This window comes from Orycteropus afer, unplaced genomic scaffold, assembly GCF_000298275.1.
Source record: "Orycteropus afer afer isolate SDZICR_OR568_19922 unplaced genomic scaffold, OryAfe1.0 scaffold01662, whole genome shotgun sequence".
In the NCBI taxonomy this organism is placed as follows: domain Eukaryota; kingdom Metazoa; phylum Chordata; class Mammalia; order Tubulidentata; family Orycteropodidae; genus Orycteropus; species Orycteropus afer.
The window spans coordinates 60,218-66,174 of NW_006923249.1; the positions used below are offsets into that span (position 1 = coordinate 60,218).

General features: G+C 35.9%; 1 non-coding gene across 1 annotated transcript; it reads left to right on the top strand.

Annotated features, from left to right (window-relative positions):
• Positions 1 to 1,326: 1,326 nt before the first annotated feature.
• On the top strand, positions 1,327 to 1,398 carry TRNAK-UUU. The gene has a single exon. It is a non-coding gene; the product is annotated as a tRNA-Lys (tRNA).
• The last annotated feature ends 4,559 nt before the right edge of the window (positions 1,399 to 5,957 follow it).

Here is a 5,957-nt window from a genome sequence, read left to right on the forward strand (position 1 = left end):
AAGACAGACATATGAGGTGAACATTTACACTAGGTAGATACACTCCTTGGAGAGAAATATCAAAGGAGAATAGAAGAGCTGTGTATGCACAGGGACAAAGCTCAGGAGGCAGGATTGCATGGAGGGAAGGACACATGGAAGAGGTAACTATGGGGAGGAAGTGGAAGGGAAGCTGTTGCATTGTGGTAAATTGCAGTCAATGTCATGAAACAAAGTGTATGTGAACTGCTGTATGGAAAATGAATTTGCTCTGTAAAATTTCACCCAAATCATCATCATCATCATCATCATCATCATCATCATCTATTCTATCATTCAATTACGTAAAACCAAAGATGATTTACATATCTTAAAAGGACACTTTGTGTTACAGGAATGGCAAGGTTCCTACTTCAATCCTTGAATTAGTAATCAAAAAAATTCTTTCGCATTCTAGTTCCTAGAACTAAAAGGTATTTTACTTGATATCAAAATACATTTTGTTTTACAAGGATTGCAAACTTCCAATGATTTCTCTGAATTAGAAACCTATGTACATTTTCTCTCAATCAAATATATTAAATTAAATATTTGGTCATGATCTCCGTTTTAAAGTCTTGTCACAAGAATGTGTTAATTCCCAAATTATCCTTTAAATGGGAAAACTTTGTACTCCTCTTCTAATTTAAATACATGAAATTGAAGGATTTTAACACATTACAATCTTATACATTTGATTTCAAAAACAGGATATTTCCTCGCCTCTCCTTTGAATAGAAAACAGTGTACTTACTCTGTATTTCAGGTGCATGAAATCTATAAACAGTATCTTATTTAGAAAACAGATATTGTGTTACTTTTAGTACAAAACTTCCAATTTCTGAGTGATTAATATATTTGAAAGTTCTCCTATTCATAATAGAAGATTCAAAGAATATGACATATGATAGAAAAACTATTTGTTTTACAAATATGAGGAAGCTCACAATGCATTTTCTGATTGGAAAAAGAAAATATCATTTTCTGTTCTGAGTGCATGTATTTACAATTTTATTCCTGATCAAAATACATCTGGTGCTAAAAGAAGCAGTTCATTCTCTGTTGAAAATAGCATACAGATTCTCCTGAGGAAGTAGAAGAAAGGAAGTGGGTCCGACATAATATCAAGTTATATTTTGTGTTACTTGGACATCACTTCCCAACATATTTTCAAAATTAAAAAGCAATGTTCAGTTTCTCTGATTACAGTACCTAAGGTTCAAAGAGATTTGTAATTAACATAAAATTTTTTTGGGGGTGGCAAGTATAGGAAAGTTTAAAATAGATTTCCCTATGGAGGAAGGGTGAGCCCAGATAGCTCAGTCGGTAGAGCATCAGTCTTTTAATCTGAGGTCCAGGGTTCAAGTCCCTGTTCAGGCGGAGGTGTCACTTTGGGAGCTCTGGTAGCATAGTGCCTAAGGCACTTGACCGCTAACCAGAAGGCTGGTAGTTCAAACCCACCAGTCACTCCTTGGAGGGAAGATTGGGCAATCCTACTTCTGTAGCGATACTGCCTCGGAAACCCAAGGAAGAATCGCTATGAGTCAGGGCCTACTCAACAGCACATAACAACAACAACAACATGGAGGAAGGAATGTACCATTTCTCTATTCTAGTGCACTTTTACAACTTATGCAATTATACTTTGTGTTACAAGGAAGAAAATATTTTTTCAATACCTTGTCAACAGAGAAAAAAAATCATGTACATTATTTCCCAACTGTTTTATCAAAAAATACTCTGCATTGCAACATTGGAGAGTGGTCAGTACCTGCCCTGAAGGGGAATATAATGTCCCGTTTTTCCAATTCTGGTACATGAAATCACAACAGATGTATATGTTATCTAAATACTCAGTGTGTTCTAAGAAAGAGAAATTTCAGATGTCATTCTTTGAGTGATAATCCCAAGTATACATACTATCATTAAGTTACATAAAATCAAAGGTGATTTACATATCCTAAATGGATACTCTGGTAGCATAGTGGCTAAAGCACTTGACTGCTAACCAGAAGGCTGGCGGTTCAAACCCACCAGCCACTCCTCGGAAGGAAGGTTGGGCAATCCTACTTCCGTAGTGATACTGCCTCGAAAACCCAAGGAGGGGTCGCTATGAGTCGGGGCCGACTCGACGGCACATAACAACAACAACAACAACAACAAATGGATACTTAGGAGCTCTGGTAATGTAGTGCCTATGGCATTTGACTGCTAACCAGAAGCCTGATGGTTCAAACTCACCAGGCACTTCTTGGAAGGAAGCTTGGGCAATCTACTTGTAGCGCTTCTGCCTCGGAAACCCAAGGAGGGGTCTCTATGAATTGGATGTGACTCTATGGCAGTGGGTTAAATGGATACTTTGTGTTACAGGACTGATAAGGTTCCTAGTGCAATCTTTGAATTAGAAACAAAAACAAAACAAAACAAAACAAAAGAAACTTCTCACATTCTAGTTCCTGGAGCTAAAAATATTTTACTTGGTATAAAAACACACAAGGTAGCAAACTTTCAATGCTTTCTCTGAATGAGATACCCATGTACAGTTTCTCTCAATCAACTACATGAAGTTAAATATTTGGCCATGTTCCCCATTCCAAGGTTGCATTACAAGGATGTGGTTAATCCTAAATTATTCTTTATATGAGAAAACTATGTACTACTTTTTTAATTCAAGTAAATGAATTTGAAGACTTTTTTCACATTACAAAATTGCATTTCAAATTTCAAGGTAAGATAGTTCCTCCTTCTCATTGGAATAGAAAACAGCATACCCATTCTATATTTCAGGTCATTAAGTACTAAAAATTTTAATTGTTTAGAAAACGCCTTCGATGTTACTTTAGTACAAAGTTTCTGACTTCTGAATGATTAAACAATGGGAAAATTCTACAATTAATGACAGAAGACCCAAAGAACAAGACATATTATCCAAAAAGTACTTGTTTTACAAATATGAGAAAGCTCACAATACATTTTCTGATTGGATGATGAAAATGTTATCTTCCCTTCCAAGTACATGTAGTTACAAGAGTTTTATTTCTTTATTTCTTATCAAAGTACCCAACATTTCAAATGTGTTCTCTGTTGGAAACATACTGATTCACCCACCGGCAAAATGAAAGGAAAGAAGTATGATGGAGGTAAAAGAAGGGAAAGAAGATCACCTATCAGAGGAAAGAACATGGTGGACATCATGCATATGATGCCTATGGGTCACAGGGTGGGTATTACTTCTATCTCCATTCCATTGGCCAAAATTTGGTCATGTGCCTACTTAATGAAGACTGTGACATTTTGTGTTACATGAAGAACAGTTCCCAACATATTTTCAAAATTATTTAAACAAGGTCTAATTTTTCCATTTATGGCACATAAAAGTTCAAAGAGATTAACCATTTCAAAGAAAACATTGTGATATAAGTGTAGGAAAGTTCAGAACAGATTTCCCTGTGGAGAAAAGAATGTACCATTTCATTGTTTTAGTACATAAAATCAAAGCAGTTTTACAATTTAAGAAATTATATGTTATCTTACTCAGAAGAAAATATTCTCCATACCTTGTCAGCAGAAGAAATATATATACCTATTCTCCCGTTGAATTACAGGAAGTCTATAGAGTTTCACAGATATGAAAATGTATTTTGTGCTATGTGGAGAAGAAAGTAAATCAATCATTTACAAAATGAGAAAGCAATGTCAAAATTTTTTCTATCATGTATAGGAGTTCACAACTGTTTTACAAAGTATTAAAGAACACATGGACTGCAAGCATTGGAGAGTGGTCAATACATTCTCTGATGGGGAATATAATGTCCCATTTCTCCCATTCTTGTACACATAATCTCAACAGGTCTACATATTATCTAAATACATGGAGTGTTGGCAGAAAGAGAAATTTCCAAACTTGTTCTCCGAGTGAGAAACCCAAGAATGACAAGTATAGAACATAAAATCAAAGGTGATTCATATATTCTAAATGGACAGATTGTGTTGCAGGAATGGGAGAGTTCCCAGTAGTGTCCTAGAATTAGAAACCAAAAAAGACTTTCTCACACTGTTATTCCAGAAATGAAAACAAAACAAAAACTAATTTACATATCAAAATACACTTTGTGTTACAAAGATAATAAAGTTCCAATGCTTTCTCTGAATGAGAAACCCATGTACTGTTTCTTACATTCAACCATATGAAATCAAATATTCAGACATGTTCTCCATTTCAGTTTTGCATTACAAGTGTTCTGGTTACCTAGTGCTGCTCTGACAAGAATATACCACAAATGGGATGGCTTGAACAAACAGGAATTTATTCTCTTATAGTTTGGAGGCTTTAAGTTCGAGCTCAAATTCAGAGAGCCAGGCTCTAGGGGCTGGGTGAAAGCTCCTCAACCTTGGCTTCAGCTCTGCTTCCTGTTCCTAGCCCACTGGAGATGGAGGCTTTTCTTCACTCAGACAGTGGCTGGCTGCTGAGACTGAGAAGCCCAACGTTGACAAGTGAAAAGGCACAGACCCCATATTACCAAACCACATGGAAGGCCATTAATTCAAGGCTGAAAGTCCCAAGGTCAGCAGAGCATGCTGAACAACAACACAGCTACATGCAGTGTTCAAGTGTGCCATAAGCTAGATACCACTCCCAAAGCTGTTGCTTATAGATGGGAAGCAGACCATATACTGAAAGCAGCTACTCAGCTGCTCCAATAGTTTCCAACATGAGGTTAATTACCAGTCTCACCATGGGGAATAACTACATTTAGCTGCCCAGCCACTCAACCAGGCTCAGCCAGGTTGACACACAAACTTCACCACCACCACAAGCATGTCTTTTTTCAAAAATATTCTTTAAATGGAAAGCTGTGCACTCCTTTCACCATTCAAGTACATGAAATTGAAGGATTTTACACATTACAATCTTACACATTTGATTTCAAGGGAAGGTTAGCTCCTCACTTCTTCTTAGAATAGAAAACAGCGTACCCGTATTTTATTCCAGGTCCATGAATTCTAAAAAGGTCAATTTGTTTAGAAATTGCATGTTATGTTGCTTTCACCACAAAGTTTCCAACTTCTAAGTGATTGAACAATCAGAAAATTCCCCTATTCATGCATAATAAGCGATCCAAAGAATAAGGGATGTGATACAAAAAATTGTTTTGCAAATATGAGGAAGCTTACAAAGTGTTTTCTGATTGGAAAAAGAAAATACCATTTTCCCTTCCTAGTACATGTATTTAGAAAACTTAATTTGATCAAAGCACACCTGGTGTTGCAAGAAGCACATGGTTCCTAATTCATTCTCTGTGGGGAAAAATAGCATGCTGATTCTCCCATAAAGGTAAATGAAGGGAAAGGAGTTTGCCAGGATGTCAAGGTACATTTTCAGTTACCTGGACTTTAGCTCCCAATATATTTTCAAAATAAGAAAACAATGTCTAATTATAGTACATAAAATTCAAAGAGATTTTCAATTGTCAAGAAAAGTTTGTGGGACAAGTATAGGAAAGTTCACTCTAGATTTCCTTATGGAGAAAGGAAAGCAACATTTTTTTTTCAGTTCTAGTACATGAAATCAATACAGGTTTACAACTTATGGAGTTATATGTTTTGTTCCAAAGAAGAAAATATTCTCATTACTTTTTCAGTAGGAGAAAAATATATACCGATTCTCCCAATGAATTATAGGGAATACATAGAGTTTCACATGATATGAAAGTACACTTCATGCTAAGTGGAGATGAAAGTTAATCATTCATTTTAAAAATGAGAAAACAATGTCAGAGTTTTTCTGTAATGTACCTAAGTTCCCAACTCTTTTGTAATTTATTAATTTCAAATTATGAGAGGTGGGGCAAGATGGTGGACTAGGCAGAAGGATTGCACAGACCCTCTTCAACAAAGAAAAGGGAAACCAATTAACACAGACACAGAAGATAATCTTG